This window comes from Dermochelys coriacea, chromosome 13 (assembly GCF_009764565.3).
Source record: "Dermochelys coriacea isolate rDerCor1 chromosome 13, rDerCor1.pri.v4, whole genome shotgun sequence".
Classification (NCBI taxonomy): domain Eukaryota; kingdom Metazoa; phylum Chordata; order Testudines; family Dermochelyidae; genus Dermochelys; species Dermochelys coriacea.
Window position 1 is genome coordinate 12,290,673 of NC_050080.1, and position 20,913 is coordinate 12,311,585.

Genomic DNA, 20,913 nt, shown 5'->3' on the forward strand with positions numbered 1-20,913 from the left:
TATCTCTTATAATCACTTAAAATCTATCTTTTGTAGTTAATAAACTTGTTTTTGCTTTATCTAAAACCAGTGTGTGGGAGTCATAACTCAGGGCAGAAAGCTGTTGCATATTTGTCTCCCCATTGAGGGAGGGGGCAAATTTCATGAGCTTACGCTGTACAGTTCCCTGTTCAGCGCAAGATGGTATAATTTGGGTATACGTTCCAGACGGGGTACATGTCTGAGTAGCTGGGAAGTACCCTAGATGAATTCCTGGTCAGAGCATCTGCATGTAACTGCACCTGGGGTGTCCCTACCTGTCCGTATGCTGGGGAAAGGGAAGGCTGAAGCTTGGAGAGGGCTTGACAGCTTGTCCCAGCAGTACAGTATAAAAAGGAGCCCATGCTGGTGAGTCGGGGGGCTTAGTGGTACCCCAGTTCCAGGTGGCACCCCGGGGGGGAACCTGTCACACAAATGAATTTGCATTTCCTCCTGTCTGCATAACATAGCCTCTTAAGAAAGGGCTGCATGACATGCCCCATCCTCCATGGAATCCTGCACCAACTGACTCCCATAACTACTTCTCCTCAGAGGAAAACTAAATGATGCTCTGGAAATCATCTAACTTGATTCATTTTATTCTGGGCTAGAGCAAAGCCAATAGACAGTGGGAGGACTCCATTAATAAAGTATTTTTTCCAAAGCAGAGAATACCAGAAGATAACACAACAGCAAATTACTGCATATTTTAAACCCTTGTAGCTAAACATACAGTTCTGGGGCTACGCCAGGTATCTTGTGGTGCCAGTGAAAATGGGATACAGATGTTCCCTTTTTTTGGATGGAGTCACTGCAATAATTCATGCCTGCTACAAATTACTTGATGCCTCGTGCTCACAAAAGAACACCTCTATCTTTTTGTCAGTAATGAGAAAATATATTCTAGCTGCCTATCTTAAGGAATACAATGCCTGTGAGGATTTGGAATCTGGAAAGTTGGTTCTTTCTTTTCCATAACACTACCTCTGCTGTAGAAAGCACTGACTTCTAAAAGGAGTAGTACCACAATACAAAACAAATGGTGTGTTAAAGCCATCACTCAGAAAATAAAGTCAATTAGTGGCAGGGATAGGTGTAAATCGAGTTAAAATGTTTGAGTAAAAAGATATCTCATGGCACAAACCCACAGGACTGTGAGAGAATTTGCCATGAAAAAGCAATCTGAAGTGTCAGTGGGGCTACTACAGACTTCTGCTGTCTATAGCCATGTTGGTCAAGGATGTGAAGAGGTCAGATTCCTGATGGACACAACTGTGCTGGCAAAAGCCAGCTGGTATAGGTGTAGCTATACCAGCAAAACTGCACTTTTTCTGCATAACTCATTTAGCTCATGGGGAATGAAATAACCTGTATTGGCAAACATGCAGTTTTGCTGGTATAAGCTTTGTCCACACTAGGAGTGCTAGTATACCAGTATGGCTATACCGGCAAAGTATACCTAGAGTAGACCTGGCCTGGGACTTAGGCAGCTAAGTGCTTCAATCCCTTATACCAATGGAATTGTAGCTGCTTTTGAAATTTGTACCTCTGGTCTTGCAACCATTCCTTTTGCAAATAGCCCCATTGGAGTCAATGGGATTACTCAAGGCAGTAAGAGGCTCAAGAATCTGCCCCATCCATTTCAAGAACTGGGGGGAAAATGTGAAACCTGTCAGACATACGCTGAAAGGGAGTACATTTCCCAAAGGGGTGAGGCCTGCCCTCCCTCTGCAGATGGAAAATGAACCTGCAAAACTGTCATCCGCATATGGAATTCTGCAGGCAAGTCTGAGTACTTACACCACTGACTTGCATCTTCAATCAGATTTCTGCCAGCAGAAATGCAACTAGATTTGCATCCACAATTCAATGGCAGGTCCAAGAATGCAGGGATAAATCCAGCAAGAGCAAATGGCATCCCTAAAAGACAAGCCACCTCTCTGGAAATCTGGCCCCAGATCACTTAGCTTTCACTCTGGCTATAATTTTTTTCCTGTTTTTCTTGCAACATTTGTATTTAAATAAAGGATTTTTTGCCTCTCAGTCCATTGTCTCCTGGTGAAACCTTCACTGGAGCCAGAGTTAGTGCTGTGTGCTATCACCAATTTCATGGGACCTTGTGTGAAATTTTGTAATGTTTGCACCGTTTTGTCCCCACCATTTGACCTTTATTTGTAATTTTGACATGGCTATGGACTTGTTGAGACTAGGGCAACTTGTAATGTAGCAACATCAAAACTGTTTCACCATGGCAAATGTCTAATTTACCCCAGTAATCACTAGGATAAGTCACACTAATAGAGTTCCCATCATGCACCAGTGCATCACATCTACACTGGTGTATCCACACTAGTGCAAAAAACAGAGACAGAGTCTATTTTTGTTCTGCAAGAGTTCTCAAAATATGAATTTCCATGTGTTTCCAATGTGGAAAGTAGAGTTACTTTCATTTGCAAATGAGACTGGATCTGCTCAAGAAATTGCCAATTTCCAACAAAAATAGTGCCCATTTTTTGCTTGGAAAATATAGACCCTTTTGAAAATTGTCCCATCAGATTTGGAACAGGGTGGAGGTGTGTGTGTGGTGGGGAATATTGCCATGAATTTCAAGTAATATTTCATTTCTCTAGGAGTATGTTACACACCTTTAGTCACAATGCTGCATTTTGTGTTGTCACATTAATTTTCACAGCAACAGACTAATATAAACACTGTGACTGCAGTGCAGAATCAAGCAAGAAAAATTGGATTGATATGGAGACATAAATATCTTCAGTGATACTGATGGGAATACAGGAAACAACCAGCCAAGAAATTGCTTTTTGTATAAATGTTATCTTTTTACAAGTATGCTCCAGTGTGAAAGTCTAGGAGCAACAGGGAAACCAGTGACCTTTTAATCCATTTATCAAGCTGACTGTCGTTCCTGTTAAAGTGAGGTAATACAACAATGAATACAGGAGGAAGAAATTCAGTCTGCATTCAGAAAGTTTTATGAAATACAGGGGCCCAATCATGCATGATCTGCACAAAGGGAACTCCTACGGATTTCAATGCGAGTTCTGTGCATGTACGAATTACAAAACCAGGCTCAAAAAAATGATATATTTATGACAAAAGATCAGCACGCACCCACTGAACCAGATCCTCCAGTGCTACAAAGCCCGCATGAAGATTTCTTTTGTGAAGGGGAATCCTTCAGGGGCATAGAGACAACAGAATAGCTCCTACACCTGTTCCCTTCCACCTAGTGGTGCAGTGAGCTTGGCCTGGAAAAAAGTGGGTACGGCCAGGCATCCCTGTATCCTAGAGATCCCTAGTGGGTCATCCATGCTTTTGTCACCTCCAGATTGGATTATTATAGTGGGTTGCTACATGGCTGCCATAACTCAAGATCATTTGGAACCTTCAGCTAGTGCAGAAGGAGGTGGCTCTCTTGCGAAGCAATGTTCTTTCCCAGTCTACCTACTAGCAGCGTTTCCCGCAGGGAGCACATTACACTGGAGCTCTATGATCTGCACTGTCAACCCGATGATATCTGAATGAAATTTAAACGGTTACCTTTATCTCATAAAACATTATATGATTAAGGCCCTGCCTGTTTCAGCGACCACCTCTCCACTTGGCTCAGGAACTGAATTCCTTCTTTGACCCACCAGAGCCCAGGTTTCTGGATTTTCAGTGCATGCTGCAAAGCTCATCTCTGCTACCAGTTGTTTTCAGACTAAGGGCTGAGAGTTGCACTGGGTCCTGGAGATGACATTTTGTAATGTTTGGTTAGAGATTGTTGATCAATGCAGAAGAAATAAATGCATAAATAATGGAAGTGGGAAGTGTTCCATGAACCAAGTGCTGGGTAATAACATGAGAGGACACCCTGTTTCTAAAACTAAACTGGCTATTAATAGAACTATTTACAGAGATCTTGCAATTACAGCTAGCATTTCAGCCATGTGCAAACTAACTGACTTCCTGGTGCCTCCTCCAAACTCATCCTTCCTGCAACCTGTGCTTCTCCCAACAAGTACCATGCAGATTGCTCCATGAGGGAATATCACACTGTCTGAACAGATTTTGCTAATAAAGGTGAGTTGTGTATCCACATGTATGCTACGTTTCTCACATTTTTCCCACTCGTTGCTGGAACTGCGTAGTGTTTTGTAAAACTTGTTCTTCTGAAGCCGAGAATGCATTTCCCAGTTGATAAGGCCAAGCTTCTGACAACAAAGGCCCTGAAGTGGAAAGTCACTTGTACCTGAATGGCTTGCAGTAGCCAGAGCTTTTAAACCAAGAACAGATTATGGCATCTTCATAATGGTGTGTATGTTGCCTGACACTGGACTGGACTGGATCTGAAAATTCACTCATAGCCAGACCTGCAAACACAAATCCACAATTTTTGAAGGGCAAGATTCAACTGAAGTTCTTAAGCCCTTTTTTATTGTATAAAGATCCACTAAAATTTTCAGTCTGAGCACATTATTTTTTCAACAAAAGAGCACGATACAGCCCAATATATCAGTCTGCAGCAAAGTGATTTGTGTCATGAATACTAATATGCATTTGACGGCATCACATAAATTCAACACATTTTGAGAAACATTAACAAGAGTTGTAGCTACTGTACTTAAGAATTTTTTCTTTTCAGTTACAGAGAAAAGGAATCTAGCAAGAGTCTAAAATTGTATTCTAAACAAATATGGCTTGGGTAATGGTAAAGCTTATGTGCGCCATGCTAGACCTGTGACTAGTGCATATCATTGATTTTGTCTACATTAATCACCCTAAAGCTATAGGAAACATAAGCTGACACTGTGTAGATCTGATTTCCATATTAATTTGTTGTTCATTAGAAAGATTTTCTCTCTCTTATTTGCCGCACCCCTGCTGCTGTACGTTCATTAGGGGAGTGGAATGTATTCCAAATACTTCCTAGCACAGGAAGGGCAGATGGCTAAAAGTAATGCAGCAAACTCCCTTGGAAAAGAAAAAACAAAACAAAACACCAAAACCAGGGCATCAGCTCTCCTAATGCTGACGTGTTTCACATTTTTATGTCCCTCTGGATATAAGACATTTTATGTCAGGATTATATGAAGGGCTGTATATTGATGTGTGTGTATCACATTTAGAGTGACCATATAAGAAAAAGCCCCAAATATCAGGACTATCCCTATAAAATCGGGACATCTGGTCACCCTAATCACATTACAAATGTCATGGATGTGTGGCTACTTTTTTGTTTGTTTTGCAAACACTGGGGTAGAGAGTCAGGTGAAGTTATGCACAAGCCAGAGTCATCCCCAGGGAGAATTCTGTCTGTCCCAGTTGGAAGTTTTTCTGGGAGCAACCAGCATACCCGATGCACTACTGTAAAAGAGACATTAAGTGGTGAGGAATGCAGGAACCATGGCCCCAAATTGTTTCAGACACCAAATGCCCCCCAGGGTCTTGGGTGGTAGCAGAGACTATGCTTCCCAGTGGTGTCCTAGCCAGCTTTACACAGAACAAGAGAGGGAGTAGAAGTTCCTTATGTCTCCTCCCACACTGCATAGGTACTGGCCCCATGGAAGAAGAGATACCCTGCACAGGTCTAAATGTTCAGATAATGCCAGAATAAGTAGCCACAAGTGCACTTCGCTCTTGACTCCTCTGTATAATTAAAAAAGTGAAATGGAATGGAAAATTCAGCTCTCAGATCCACTTGAAAGATCTCAACATTGACTCTCTGCTCTCCCTCCATGCTCACTTCTCCTGCTGATGTCACACAGACAGGAGAGCAGAATACCAGAGTCAAGATCTATCAGGCAGATCTGCGAGCCCTAAGTGTGGATAACAAAACAAAACAACTGGGTTTTATTTGTTGTCTTGCCAAAGACATCCACTGCTCAGGCTTAGAATGGTCTCCGTTTTCCCATGAGCCTCTTGACCTTCAGGTCCTTTCTCAAACCAACACTCTTGCAATGAAGCCTTGTAAAAAAAACTCCACTGCTGGATTCTTATCTCTCTTCTGTTCACACCAGCACAACACATCAGACACAAAGAGTCTGAACTGAGTATCTGCGTCTTTACTCTAAGCTCCTTTGCAGCCACTGTGCCTTCATGTTTTCAAAGTGCTTAAGAACAGCGGTGGCACTCAATGAGTAATAAATAAACCAAGAGAGTAGGTTTGCCAACCCTCCAGGATTGTCCTGGAATCTCCAGGAATTAAAGATTAATCTTTAATTACAGATTATGTCATGTGATGAAGCCTCCAGGAATACATCCAACCAAAATTGGCACACCTAAAAGAGAGAGAGGCTCAGATGGAAATTAGAACCCTAGATCTGAACTGAGGAAAGTTCCTCCCTGGCATCTCTTAGCCACTGTTGAAAACAATTCTCTCATGGATGTGGACAAAGTCAGTCAAATCAACAAGTACTGCAGCTCAGCATGCTAGAAACCTGGCAGAAGAAGGAAATGTGTTTGACCCTGTCTACACCAGTGAGTCACTCAATTCCAGCACATATGGAAGAGCTTGGAAAAAAGCTGTTTTTGACACCAGTTGCAAAACCCAGCAGGATTTCTAGTGCAGACACACCCTCGGGGTTTAATTTTCAAAAGGGATGAAGCCCAGCCCTTCTTTCTGTAGGCAGTTTGCAGTGTTAAAATGTGTCGGTGCAAACTGTAGAACTTGTGCTGCTAGCTATACACAATCAAGTGTTAGAACCCAACTTTGACCCAGCAATTCAATGGCAGGCTCAAATTTTGAAGGCACAAATTGCTCCTCAATTCAGAAAAACATTTAAGCGTGTACTCAGCTTTAAGTCCCTGCTAAAGTCTCATTGACTTCCCAGGGGCCTGATCTTTCTTGTCTTCAATTTTTTGTAGTTACATGTATGTTGCCTTCAGTAGGACTTAAGTACATGCTAAAATGCTTTGATGAATTGGTGGCCCAAAAGAGGATGCCAATACTTTGAAATTTTTACCCGCATTATCCACTGTTAGGCTACTTAATGAACCAAAGCATGAGATCACCCTTGTAATAGATTAGTATTTATGTGGGACCATCGTGTTCCTCATTGGAGAGCTGACTTTCACTGTTCTTTGGCTGGGAATAGCTAACACTAATCCTTGTTAATACCCCCTAGAACTGCCTAGCAAACAGTGTTTCAGCTGAAGTTTAGAACCCTGTCTAAGCCATACACAGACATATATTTTTCAGTGCCGTGTTTTCAACTACTTACCATCAGCTGGCCAAGAGTCTTCAGCTGGCCAAGAGTCTACAGTGGGGATAATTCCATTATCAAGACTTCTTTTTAATTTTTTTTTACTGAAATGTTGAAAAATATATGTTATTCACAATTATAATGTGTTGGAATGAAGTTTACCCTGGGTAATTTATGGCACAGCCAACATATGTGTAAAATATTATCACAATCATATTTTTAATTAAAATGTGTTAAGATGGTACCTCCCCCCCAAAAAAATCTGAACCAAGATTAAGTTTCTAATTGTTTTAACAGTGAGATTCAGTTCAGTGAACACAGGGCATATTAGTTTCCTTGGAAACACTAGCGATGTATTAGCTATATAAAATCTACAATAAAAGATTTGCAAAAGTAAAACCTCCAGGTCTTAACTGATATTATAACTCTTTTCATTTTAAAAACCAGATTGATGTGTGGCCCCTGGGAAGGAGTCATTTTGGTATGTTCTGTTAAGCCTAAAATTAATCAGTTTACAAATGACCAAAATCATAATGAAAGGAATCTAAAATGGAAAACAAAAACCCTCTACCAACCCAATATTCCTGATTCATACGGTTTATTTAAATGTGACTGCAAATATCACTGGTGCAAGCACTGCAGAGCTCAGGCAAAACTCCCAATGACTTCAGAAAGAGCTACAGAAATCTGGCTCTTTGTGTTTTAACATATATTTTATTACTATTATTTATTATTTAACACACATGGTATTATACGCCAGAACCTCAGCTGGTGTAACTTGGTGTCGCTTCATTTACACCAACTGATGATGTGGCTCCATAAATTAGTCATACGCATATAACACCATACTTTTTCATGACATAAGTTTTGGGAGATGTAGTCCAGCCACGGAGCGTGGCACAATGAGGAGAATGGTAGCGTGAGGAGCCTGAACTACAACTTCAATTTGGCAGCTCAAATGGACACATATCAGTGTCAATCTGAACCAAAATGCAATATTTTGTTTCAATTCTCCTGATGGAAAATCAGAACATGTCCGGAAAATCAAAATTTTCTATGGGAAAAGTTCTATTTTATGGGAAACAGCCTTTTCTATCAAAAAAACATTTTGACAGAATTCCGGATCAGCACAGCACAACACCATTTATGGGGAAACAATCTACAATATTTTAATATGTGTGATTCACTGTGAGCAGAAAATGTGAGGATATATAGTAACTAAGGACCAAAATACTGCAGAATCTTGTTTTTAAATTAAGCAAAAAACACTGCAGATAAATTAGAAAATGAATGATTTTAAATATCAGAGTACAGAGTAGATGGCTGGGTTTTAACATGTAAGACTAATAACTCCGTTAAAATCATTTTAGCAGCTGCTGAATAAATACATTTACAGAAAGAAAAGGAGTACTTGTGGTACCTTAGAGACTAACAAATTTATTTGAGCATAAGCTTTTGTGAGCTACAGCTGCTCACGAAAGCTTATGCTCGAATAAATTTGTTAGTCTCTAAGGTGCCACAAGTACTCCTTTTCTTTTTGCAAATAGACTAACACGGCTGCTATTCTGAAACCTACATTTACAGAGAATATCTATATGGATGGGTTTGTATTTTGGGATTCCCACTCCCAGTGCCCCGCTCCCTTTTTTTCCTTCCCCTTTTGTGTTGAAGCTTCCAAGTTAACAGGTTTATTAGGTAATGATGATGATGTCAAATGTGCAACTATGCAATCAACAAAGCCTCTAGACTGTAACACATACATATAAGTTGAGCAAATTGAGTTCAAGTTCAGCAGCTCATCCCCAAACAATAGGCCTTTCTAAAGCAATAGGTCTATTCAACTACGTGCTTGGTTGATTGCCACCAAAAGCTGTGACCAATCAAGCACAGTCCAAGAGTCTGCAACACACACACACAAAATCCCCAAGAAGACTTTTCCTTGTGCTCTTTAGTGATTTCTATCAGCTGCAACCAGATCACTTCCATTGCACTTTTCCCTAGTGAGCAGTAATCAGATCAGATCTTTCATAGAATGAGATTCCTAAGGCATACCGTTAAAAGCATCAGGAAGGTGGAATTGAGGAGGGTATGAAATAATAGACTAAAGAAAAACAGGGTTCAAGAGTATAATCTTGTTCCAATTGAAGCCTCGCCATTGACTTTTTGGGAGCAGAATCCACGTGACAAATATGAAAAGGGTTCTTTTGAATTTATTGGGGGGGTTAGTACACACCTTCTGCACCCAGTTACACAGAGGTGCCAAGAGTGAGTTGTGTTTAAACTAGGGGCATACACAAGCATGTGTCACCGAAAGCTTATCTGGTTTAATAACACGGTAAATAACAATTCTGTAGTCACTAAGAGCTGCTGTTATTTTGTAATCTCTGTAAAGTGCTGTGTATGTGTGAAGTGTCAATAATCAGTGCAGAGAATGTCTGAAACTTCTGTTTTTAAAAAATAAGGGCCATATCCTCAGCAGGTGTAAATCAGTTCAGCACCATTGAAGACAACAGATTTGCCAATTTGCCCATGTGAGGACCTGGTGCTGAGACTTCACATATAAACAATGCTGTATTTGATTTAAGGTTTAGCATTTGATGACCCACAAGGGCCCTTATCCTTCAAAATGAGCATAGTTACAACTAGGAATAAGCACTGCCGTTGATGGGAAGCACTTGTGAGATTGGGTCCCTTGTGGCATAGAAAAATATAAGCCTGGATGTGCTTCTGTATCAGGCTGTTTGCTTGTGTGTAGATTTCTTGGGGAAGCTGATGCGTGTGCACACACAGATGTGTGAGTAACTTGACACAGGTGAATAGTGCTATTACACCAGCTCTATTCACATCTGTAAAGGTACTCCCCTGCATAAGTCTTGCATCAGGTGACAAAAAGCTCCTTATTTCTGGCATTATCCCCTATTTTTATTTATTGATAATATTAAAATGATACCATATAATTAAACGTTATGGGATTTATTCTAGCAGGTTCTGATCACTCATGACTCAGGATCAGATCCTAATAGAATCAGGCACAGAAATCCAACATATTACAAACCCTTTGTCTAGCCTTTGTGATGAATTTATCTTGAAAATTGCATTTTTCCTTTCTTTGTGAGTGCAGCATGTTTACTTCTCCCTTTCCTACTGGAACATGGGTGTGTATATTTTAAATACACTGAAGCTACCAAATAACAGGAGAAATTAATTTCTTTTTTTTAAAAAAACCAAGACGACGGATCTATGTCTAAATTGAACTTCATCCATGGCAAGAAGCAATTATGGATTTTAGGAACATGTCTCCATCTCTTCGTAGACAGAAAGAAAAGGAGTACTTGTGGCACCTTAGAGACTAACAAATTTATTTGAGCATAAGCTTTCGTGAGCTACAGCTAAAGCTTATGCTCAAATAAATTTGTTAGTCTCTAAGGTGCCACAAGTACCCCTTTTCTTTTTGCGAATACAGACTAACACGGCTGCTACTCTGAAACCTGTCATTATTCGTAGACAGAGACATTGGTGCTACTTTTGCAGGAGGCAGAACAACTGGGGGGCCTGTCTCTTTAATGCGTCTAGCTCAGGGAGAAGAAGCTGTTTATTCCTTTGTGATAGCAGTGGGTCAAACTGAGGTTAGCAGCCCCTTTTTACAACAGCCTCTGATTGCAAGGGTAATGAATTGTGTCTGTGTGCACAGACACCTCCTCCTCCCTCCCTGCAACACGTGGATTTAAAATCCCACATGGACGGCTGGGTCCTTCCTTCTCTTTGCTGATTAGCTCCCTTGCAACCAGTGGAAACTTCCACTTGAAGGAACTGAACTTTTGATTGGCCGAGCGATGGTGTCATTTACATGTGGAGACTCAGAAACTCCTGTCTGTGAGTGACATCAAACCATGTCTGAAACCCACCTCTTGGGGGTCTGGAGAGATTTAAAGCAGCAGCACTTTGATCAGTGCTTCTCCTCTAAGCTGCAGTAGATAGTTATGATTGTACACCGTTATATTTTTAAATATTTTGTATATTTCCTTGGGTATATAGATAGATAGAGGAAAAACTGCATATTCCTGACCACAAAATCAAGCTGTTTTTTCACGGATAGAGTGAAAAAAGTATGTATATTGAAATAGATGGAGAACACACAATACATATTCAAAACCATCAAATCTCACTGTTCTTTTCAGTGGTAGCATTAACTCCCTTCGGAGGGACATTCTTGGAGAGTCTTGAAATATCTGATCATCCTCTAGCAACTGAAATAGAAATAAACTGCATTTGCTCTAATTTATTTATTTTTTGCCTATAGGCAAAGCAAGACTTGTCATTTAAAAGAGACGGCAAGCATCAAACTTGGGTCTGGGCTCTACGCAAAATTTGTACCCTGTAATTCTCCTTATTTGAGAGAAGGGATGCATGCACACACATCTGTCTCACAGCAATTGATAGTGAAATCAATATAATGTCCCTATTTTGTTTCTTTTGTTTTTTAATTTAGGCAGCTCTACATTGTAGATAGTTCAAATGCTTGAGTGGCAATGTGACAGAATCCATGGACAGAATTACACTAAATCAGACAGTCATCTGCTCGGGTCACTGAAGAATTGAACTGTGGGCACTCCATTGCCTCTGAGTCAACTCCTGGGTTTAAGAGCTCTGTGTGAGCCAGCAGCCTGGGGAGAGTTCTCCATTGTGTTTTTGGATCTAACCTCAAGTGCTGCATTGCCTCATCATGCATCATCCTGAACCTGAAGAAAAGTCAACTTAATTCTGTGGAGGGTGCATAGAAGCACATGCGGGAATACAAAGGTGCATACATGGGTGCTGCTGTGCTGGAACAATTTGGATAGTGGGGGTGCTGAGAGCCATTGAACCAAACTGTGAACCCTGTATATACTGGAAAGCACTTCAAGCCAGGGGGTGCAGCAGCACCCACCCCCTTGTTCCAGCACCTGTGGGTGTATACGTGCTTGCTGGAGGCTCAGGGCTATTCCAGAAATAGGAAGCAGTGAAAGGAGGAAAGAGCTGCAGTGATGTTCTTGGTCATGTAGCCAAGACCTGATCCCTTGTCATAGCCAAATGAGAAGCAGGCAAGTGCTGCTACCAGAGCCATGCTGAAAACACCGTTGTCACTACGACTTATCTGCTTTGCCACTGAAAGTGAGCTGAAGCCTGTTGAAAGCTGAGATGCTGTTTGGACCACAATAACTGCCTTGAGCTTGTGTTCTGTGAATTAAATGAATGCTAAATGTTTCCATAAATAAAGAGCAAACCACAGAGCATTTGTGGGTGGTAGTAACTGAGGTAGCTAAAACAGTGTTCGCTCCCCCTAGGGTACGTCTTCATTGCAGAGATAACTTGTGATCGGCAACCAGGTCTGAGCATTCCATTTAGCTTGTCCACATATGTGAGCAGCCACCCTATTGCAAAGCCCTGCCTCAATTACTGTGTCCTCAGTGGTGTGCTCCCTTGACTGTGCCGCTAGGACTTCTGGCGGCGTATCCCATGGCTCTTTGTGCTGTAGTAAGTCTATGAGTCTTTCACAGTGAATTGTAGGAGAAGCTGTCTGTCCGGAAATTGTGGGAAGGCACTGCAGAACTGGCAGCACTCGATGATTTAGCCTTCATCCTCACTGCAAAATAGATGAAATAGGCACCTGGGCTCTAACCCATATCCCCAGCTAGCTCAGGTTGAAACCACAACTGAATTTGGGTCAGAGGGTTTTGGGTGTGGACAGGAGAGGGGTTCGGGGCAACAGCTGGGTAACAGCCCGGCTACCTCTGCAGTGAAGATGTACCCCCAGGGTAGAGGTGCTGCAGCAGTGTAGATTTGGACTGACCCCATGCAACTTACCCAAATGTAGAAGCCCTTTCTTAAAGTTTGGATTGGGGTTTCCTCTGAGAGCAAAGAAACAGCAAAAAAAGAATAAGGTCTCCAGGAGCGAGACGAGAGTGTGCCTTTCATTTTGTAAGAGCCTCCATCTAAAATCCACTCATAGCCTTGCCCCTCACCAGGCAGACAGCTATAGACTTCTGGAGGCAGATCCTCAGCTGGTGAAAATTGTCAGAGATCCGAAATGGAGTTCCGTGGAGCACTGATAACTCACCCCAGGGGAAAATCTGCCCCTTTGCATCTAAAAGTGCAGAACAGAGGCAACAAGAGGAGAGCTACCTGCACCCTAAAAAGTAGTTCTGCTACTCCTTTTAAAACACAAGAATACATTTGTGAACATGTCTCATCAGCAAGAAGAACAGCAGAATCTGCATTTCTCTAAGCTTGCTTTTCTACAAGCATCAAGGGGTCATGAGGCATGGAGAGATATCCATTATGGTCGATACAGATATATAAATGCATCATTCTGTTCTGGCTAGGTTTTGACTATAAGATATTTTATATAGTTAATTAAAGATCATATTATATATATATAAAATTTGGACAGCTTAACATACGAAATGCACACCGACATTGGCCATCTAGACTGCTCCACAAAAAAGCGCCCTCAAAGCAAACCCTGTCTGAAAGCGGTGCACAAAGTTCTGCTTTCAGAATGTCTGAACTGCTTCACCAGAAAAGCTAGAAGACTTAACTTTGATATGCTGGCTGCAATTTCAGAATTTCAAAGTGTCACCTTTGTTTGCCTTCCAAAGTACCATTTCTCTGTCCAAAGTGACTGTCTTTCCATCAAGAAAAATCAGCCGGAGTTTATGCTTCTGTATTTTAAAGTGCTTTCTTTAGCGCTGTTTTATTTTACATACTGTCATTGCTATTCTTGCTTTTCAGAGCAAGAAAGTAAAATGTTTTCAACTTGGAAATCATGAATTCTGAGGATGTTTATTTTTTGTTAATTGTATGCTATATTTCTTACCACTGCTTCCAGTGAAATATAAGTTAGGTTGGAGTCTTTCCATTGATTTCAGTGGGAGTTGTACTGGGACCAAAATCAGATGGAACAGACTAAAGTAACACTCCAAGGGTTTCAGTACAATTTGTCATTACAAAAAAAAACAAGTGGACTTTCTAACCCTCCTGATTGTGAAGAAAACTTTCCATGCATGACCCAGGCAAATACTGTAAGTTTGCAGAGACAGAATAAAGCATTAGCTACAAGGCAGCTGTCTCCTTTCATCTAAATTGAGGGTTTACACTGAACCTTAATGATGACTATTTTCTAGATGATTTTTCTTTTTTTCTTTTAATCCCACCATACACAGAGTTGTAATTAAGTCACCAGGAATGATGGAACATGAACAACCAGGTGAGAGATGGCACAGTATCACAGGGGGTGGGAGGGAAGGAGGAACGTGGCCGAGGGAGGAGTCAATAAAGGGAAAGAAACAGAGGTGTATCCACCCAAAGGAGTGGGAAGGAGGACAATTCAACAGCTACCAAGGATGAGCTATGAGTACAGTATAAATGCCTGGGGTGGGTGGACACGTAGATTAGGTAGAGAACACTGGGAGAGTTGAGTGGGACATGAAGATTGTTCCCCCATGCTGCTCATAGGAATATGGTGTAGGGTGAATAACTCTTGTCAACCATTCTGAGATCCTCAGAAGAAAGGTGCTTTACAAGTGCAAAATTCAGTTGAAACTGACATGCACCTGTGTCTCTGCACAGCACTGTTCTGCTTTACCATGCCAGGGAACTTGCTATAACTGGCATGGAGCAGATTGGAATCCTTAGCACCAAACAGTTAAAAAGAAAAGAAAAGAAAAGAAAAGAAAAGAAAAGAAAAGAAAAGAAAAGAAAAGAAAAGAAAAGAAAAAAGAAATGTGGATTGAGAGGTTAGTCACCAGAAAGTGAAAACCGTGTCTGGAATTGTTAGAAATAAGGCTTGCTTGAAAATAAATATAGAATTATTCACCATGGTAACTACTGCCCTATTGCGTTACTGAATATCGATTTAACATTTATCCTGGGACTAATGCTGTGAAATATTTGGTCTCTTTATTGGACACCTATTTAGTTAACAAATCTTTGGGGAGCGCTGTTGGATTTTTGTGTTTTTTCTTCCCCCCCCATCCCCCCAAACTGCCTTGACTTATTTTCTTAAGAAAATGAATTGACTCCTAGGTTTGATTATTTCTATTATGGATCTCTTTTTCACAGTACTTTATATGAATTTATACTCAGTATAATAATTACATGGGATAGCTCAAATGCTTAAAGAAATCTAAAGTGTTTGTAGTAAGGCCTAAAAGCAAAGATTTAAACATGTGACTGTATAGGTGCTGAAGGCAGATACTGAACTTCTGTTCTTTAAATGGAGTAATATTATCTTATAATCAAAATACAGCCAGAACAGAATGATGAATTTATGCAGCTCAGTTCATTCAAGGGTTTCAAAACACTGTGAACACTCATGAAGCTTCACGAAACCCTGGGAGGTAAAATTAATCCCATTTCATAGATGGGAAAACCGAAGCACAGAGAGGTTAAGTGACACGCCTAGGTTCCCACTACGTGTGTGGAAGAACCAAGAGAACCTAGATTCCTGACTGCAAGACCAATGCTCTAACCACCACATTACTAGGGGATTAGTAAAATTAGTACAAAATTCGGAATAAATCAGTAAAGGTCATCTGATGTGCTTTAATTTTTACAATCCCCATCTAGAATGACTTTAATTATTCATTCTTACATCACAACAGAAAAATGTTGGTTGTTCTTAAGGCCACATGTAGCTCTTCCTATTAAATTGGGTAGTTAACGTTGCATTTTTAAACCAGCGTCAACTTGCAAACAGTGATCTATTTATTTATTTATTTATCTTGGATGAAAGGTTGAGAAAATGTGTGAACTTGCAGAAGCCTGCATCTGAAACTGGATCTTATATCTGCCAAAGCTGTACAAAACTTGTAAAATCTCCCCTTAAAACAAGAAAGATGATTCATAGGAACAGAAACTCTTTCCCCCTCCTTTTCCCAGCCACAAAGAAAGGTGTCCTTTCATCTCCTGTGCCTGCTCTTTCTTACTCACCTACAGCCTGCTCCTGCTCCCAGTTAAGTCAATCACAAAACTCCCATTTAGCTAAGTCTGGGCCTGATCCTGCTCACCCCAAAATCCATTGATTCCACTTGATAACTAACTGATCCTAGCCTCAGTAGGAATTTTGGCTGTGCGAAGAGTACAGAGGCCTAAATGAGAAAGTCTATAGCCTGAAATGGAGTAATTATTTATCAAACATGATGCAGAATGTCACTTATTCTTGTACAGGAACATGGATTCATATTAGAATACAGAACACAGAGGCTTGAATGGTTAATTGCAAGATTAGTCCGAGTAGGTCAATGGTTTCCCATGAAATGTGAATAAGGTTGTATTGTTAACATTGACTTATTTATGACTGTGCTACACACTGTAAGCGTAAAGGCATATGTTAGTTGCAAGTAGTATGACCTAGGCTTAGCTCACATGTTTACAGAGCTTTTTGGGCAAGCAAGCAGGGTCCATTGAAATAGGGTCTTTGCTATTCAGCTTGCATCAAAAGCTTTTTTTGGAAGAAAAGACCCAGTTATCCAGGCCCCATTTAAGTCATTTAAGGCTGCGGAGGCAAAACAGAGCATTCCTCTTTAAGGTTTCAATTCAGCAAAGCACTTAAGCATGTGCTTAACTTTAAGCACATGCTTAATACTCTGCTGAATAGAGTTGGACTGCTGAATCAAGGCCTAAGTTAATTTAGTTGAGCTTCAAGTTAAAATGGCTTTTCTTAGATATCAAAACCAACATTTAAATTCTCTATTTGCATTTCCATGTCAGTAACAAAACCAATTTTTTGTGTTTTCATAGCACTTAACAAAGAGGATCTTGGCACACTTTGCAGCTATTAATGAATTGAGCCCATAAGGGAGATGAGGATTATAGACAGGGAAACTGAGGCATACTCAAAGAGCTGGAAGACGACGGTGGTTTGGCTAAAGCACAGAGTTGGGAACCAGAGGATTACTGTTTTTTTCCCCCAGAACTAACACAGACTTCTCATGAAACCCTGAGTAAGTGATTTAGGCTAAAACTTTCAAATTGGAGTACTCACATTTAAACACTTAAATCCATATTTAGACACCTAAAAATTGTTGTGATTTTCAGAGTTCTTGAACTCTCCCAGCTCCCACTGACGTCAGGGTTCTCTATGTGTCTGAAAAAGCAGACCACAATTTTAGGAACCGACAAACATGCCTAATTTAGGGAGCCACCCAGGTTTGAAAAGCATAGCCTGACTACAGGAAATCTGCACCACAGCCAAAAAAATAACTCTTGCCCTACTGACTCCCAGTTCTGTGTCTTAACCACAGACACTACTCTCTCCTTCTAATTCCTTAACTCAAAGTTATATTCCATGCACTCAAATATGCCTTTTACTATGGAAAGAAAAATCTGTTGAATTGGCAAAGTGACCTAATAGGTTTTCTTTGCCATCTGTAGTTCTACAAAAATTCATTTCCTTTTAGCACTACACTGTTCGGAACCACAATCTAGCTTCTTAAGGCTCATTTGCTATCTGTGATGCAAGACTTCTTCCCCCTGTTCATATTGGACTAGTTATTGTTGGAGATACCTACTGTCAGATGGCAAAGTGTAAAGCCTACCCAATCTTTCAATAACATGTCCTTTTCCATCAGGCATTTTCCTGAGGGGTAGATGGAACCATAGCCATCTCCGAGGGGTATAAAGGATTATTTAAAAACACATTGTAAATAATCATGTGAAAAAAATCCTATTTTCTGTGGATGAAAATAAAAGTTCAAACTTGCCAATAAGTAAATCATGCCTGACTCCAAGACATTCTCCCTCCATCCTCCATGATTTCTATGGCTTTGCAAGAGATTTTGGTTTTTAATGTGGTATTCATAGTTTGTATGCTTTTTCTTTAGCACAATATTCATGATAGCATCTTTAGGGAGCATAGGCTCAAGTGAAGACCCTTTAACTACTTCCAAGTACTAAATCATAGCTATCAAGAATTATGGGAAAATATGCCTTCTTGGAAGATAATTGAAGCTGACCTTCTCTCTCAGTAACAGGATTTATCCCCCAAAAAAGGAGTACTTGTGGCACCTTAGAGACTAACAAAATTTATTTGAGTATTATGGGACCTTGTTCGCACCACGATAGTAAAGCATGTATCAGCATTTTCATTATAAACCCCAATTTTCACAGATCTATTTCTCAACTGAAAAAAATCACTCCTGATTAAAACTTGGCACACAAACTCTCATTGTGTGGATGATTCCTCCCCCCCTTATATCTGTCTAAAAATTAAACTGGGCTGGACATTTTTAAATTAAATGACAATAGAACTGTATCTCTTTGGACTATTTGTTGAGGTTTGTGCCTATAAGGCAAATGCTGGTTCAGCTGACAAGTGATCAAGCCACACAATGTCTAATTGCTTTTGGTGCCTTTACCAAAAAAAAAAAAAAAAAAAAAAAAAAAAGTGACATGGAATTTCTGAAGTCATTAAAACTCCTGTTCATAAGGATTACCAGCGGCACCATCATGCTTTGGCAAGCCCCAAAGTGACCTTACATTAAGCCCAATCTTGTAACTACTCCACATACACAAAGGTTGCACTGAAATTTTCCTGTAGAAAGACCACAGATTTATATTTCAAGATTTATAACTTCAGAGCCTGAATCAATGGCTAAACTCCCACTGACTTCAATGACAGCAGAATCCGGTACTCTCTGTTTTCCTCAAAGCTTTTATTTTCCACACCTCCACATTCCCTTCCCTGGAAAGCTCCCCCAACTTTTCACTTAGGATCTGTCTACACAACCAAATTTGCAAAGCCACAGGGATGTTGCTATACTAATGCCCTATTTTGTTTCTGTTTCTGCTGAAGGGACCTAGCCATATAACAAAACCGTGATAAAGCCCTGTATATCCTGTACAGTCCAAGGCCAAAATTTTCAAAAGAGGGCACTGATTTTGCATGCTTCAAGTGGTTAGAAATTATTCAGGGCAGTGGTTCTCAACCAGGGATACAGGGCCCCGTGGGGGGCCACAAGCAGATTTCAGGAGGGCCACCAAGCAGGGCCAGTGTTAGATTTGCTGGAGCCCAGGGTACAAAGCCAAAGCCCCATTGCATGGGGCTGAAGCCCAGGGCCCTGAGCCGGGGTTGAAGGAGAAGCCTGAGCAACTTAAGTGTCGCAGGACCCCCGTGGCATGCAGCCCCACACAATTGCCTTCCTTGCTACCCCTAATGCCAGCTCTGGCTTTTATATGCAGAAAACTAGTTGTTGTGGCACAGGTGGGCCATGAAGTTTTTATAGCATGTTGGGGGGAGGGGGGGCAGAAAAGAAAGGTTCAGAACCCCTAATTCAGGGAATGTTAAAAATCAGAATTACTGTAAGGGTGATCTCTGGAATGTGCATTTTAATGTACATTACAGATTTCCTAAACACATCTGTACTTAACAGTGGGTCACAACAGCATTAACCAAGAATACAATAAAAAGAAAAGGAGTACTTGTGGCACCTCAGAGACTAACAAATTTATTAGAGCATAAGCTTTCGTGAGCTACAGTAGCTCACGAAAGCTTATGCTCTAATAAATTTGTTAGTCTCTAAGGTGCCACAAGTACTCCTTTTCTTTTTGCGAATACAGACTAACACGGCTACTACTCCGAAACCAAGAATACAACATTTCTGGGGCCTCATTTGCAGAACTGCTGAGAAGTGTAACTTCTGCTGAAGTCAAGGGGAGCTGTGGTGCTCTGAAAAGCAGGCCACTGACTTGCACAGCAAACCTGCACGGGGTGGACTTTCCTTACAAAGAAAGGAAAACCTTCTAGTAACAGCTTGAACTGCAACGTTCCTGTATGATCATAAAATTTATGTAAATAATTTTTGATTTTTATTTTTAAAAACATATGTGGTGGGAACTGTTCCAGTGATTTTTTTTTTTCAGAATAGTTTCACCGTAATCAAAGGATAGGTATAATAATTGGGAAGTACATTTTGCACACGGCAGTCCTTCGCGACAGCCTGATTCTTATAATAATCCCCTTCTCTATAAATTGGGCTGCCCTCTACCCTGGGGTAAGGATGGTCTTCAAGGGAACTGACCTGGTGCTGGGAGCCAACACACCTCATTTCCATGACACCACTGTGGAGCTGGACTAGCCCCAGGGGAGTTACTCTGGATTTACACTGGCATCGTTTAGGTCAGAATTTGGCCCCAGGGGTCGACGCCTGACCGTCACCGACTTGCTGCGTGAGTCTGGGGCAGCAGTCTCGCTTTTTTTTTTTTTTTTAATTCATCTGCGCTAGACCCCACAGGATGGGGGGAGCAGGGGGGGTGATGCGTCACCACCCCTCGCTGTCCCCAGGCCTGGCAGGAGTTGCCTCCTTGGGGGGGTCTGGGGTGGGTGTCCCCATGTGCAGGTGGCTAGCTCCCCCCCCTTCAATTCGGGGGCAGGGGGCTCCCCACAGCCCCACTACCAGGGACGGTCCATTATTACCCACGTCGCCGGGAACGACCTGCACCGCCACCGGAGAGCCCGCTGCACGGCCGGAGCCAGCGGGAGCCTTGGGGCTTTGGATCGGCGGCGTCCCACCAGGGAACAACGCGGCCAGCCGCGCGCAGGCGCCGCGCCCAGCGACCTCGCCGCGCGCTCACCCCACGCGGCGCGGGTCCCGACGGCTGCGGCGGGCGGGGCAAGGGCGCTCCTCCCGCCCACAATGGGCGGGGTGTC

At 41.5% G+C, this 20,913-nt stretch overlaps 1 long non-coding RNA gene across 1 annotated transcript; it reads right to left on the reverse strand.

The window, feature by feature from the left end:
* Positions 1 to 598: 598 nt before the first annotated feature.
* Positions 599 to 20,853, reverse strand: LOC119842326. The gene is made up of 3 exons (XR_005288717.1): positions 20,680 to 20,853; positions 7,245 to 7,330; positions 599 to 4,394 (listed from the first exon to the last, which is right to left on the reverse strand). It is a non-coding gene; the product is annotated as an uncharacterized LOC119842326 (long non-coding RNA).
* Positions 20,854 to 20,913: the final 60 nt, after the last annotated feature.